Raw genomic sequence first — 666 nt, forward strand, 5'->3', positions numbered from 1 at the left:
TAATATAATATAATATAAAGTGTTAATATGAAAATTATCTGTTACAGTGTCACAGTCACGACTGTGGGTGGGTGGGGCTGCATGCACAACCAGTCACCAGGAGATATGTCTCCCCACCCCCTCATCCCCCTCCTGCAGGTGGAGATGGCTCCCTCCCTGCTCCCGCGGGCACTAGTGGCTCTCTCCTACCTCCTGCGGAAGCGGCACGGGTCCCTCCAGGCTCCCGAGGAAGTGGCGTAGATCCCTCCCGGCTCCCGTGGGTGCTGGTGGCTCACTTCTGCCTCTCACGGAAGTTGCACAGCTCCTGTGGAAGCAACGCAGCTCCCAGTGGTGTACTGCAGTTCCCACCCAGTCCCGTGGTCCCGCAGAAGCAGCGGGCGGCCTACTGCACACAATATGCGCAATGGACCACTAGTATAATATAATACAATATAATCTACACTAATAAAAGAGAAACATGGTAATTAGCGTACGACCGCTACGCTACCCTTCCCATTGGCTAATCAGCATATCCTTATGCAAATTAACTGTCAGCCAAGATGGCAGCCGGCAGCCATGCACTGAAGTGAACAGGGAGGCTTGCTTGCTCCAGTGACGGCGGACTCCAATGTTCCCCGCCTGACTTGCCGGCCTCTCAGCTACAACTCTAAGCAACTATGTTGCAAA

This window comes from Myotis brandtii, unplaced genomic scaffold (assembly GCF_000412655.1).
Source record: "Myotis brandtii unplaced genomic scaffold, ASM41265v1 scaffold2012, whole genome shotgun sequence".
Classification (NCBI taxonomy): Eukaryota; Metazoa; Chordata; class Mammalia; order Chiroptera; family Vespertilionidae; genus Myotis; species Myotis brandtii.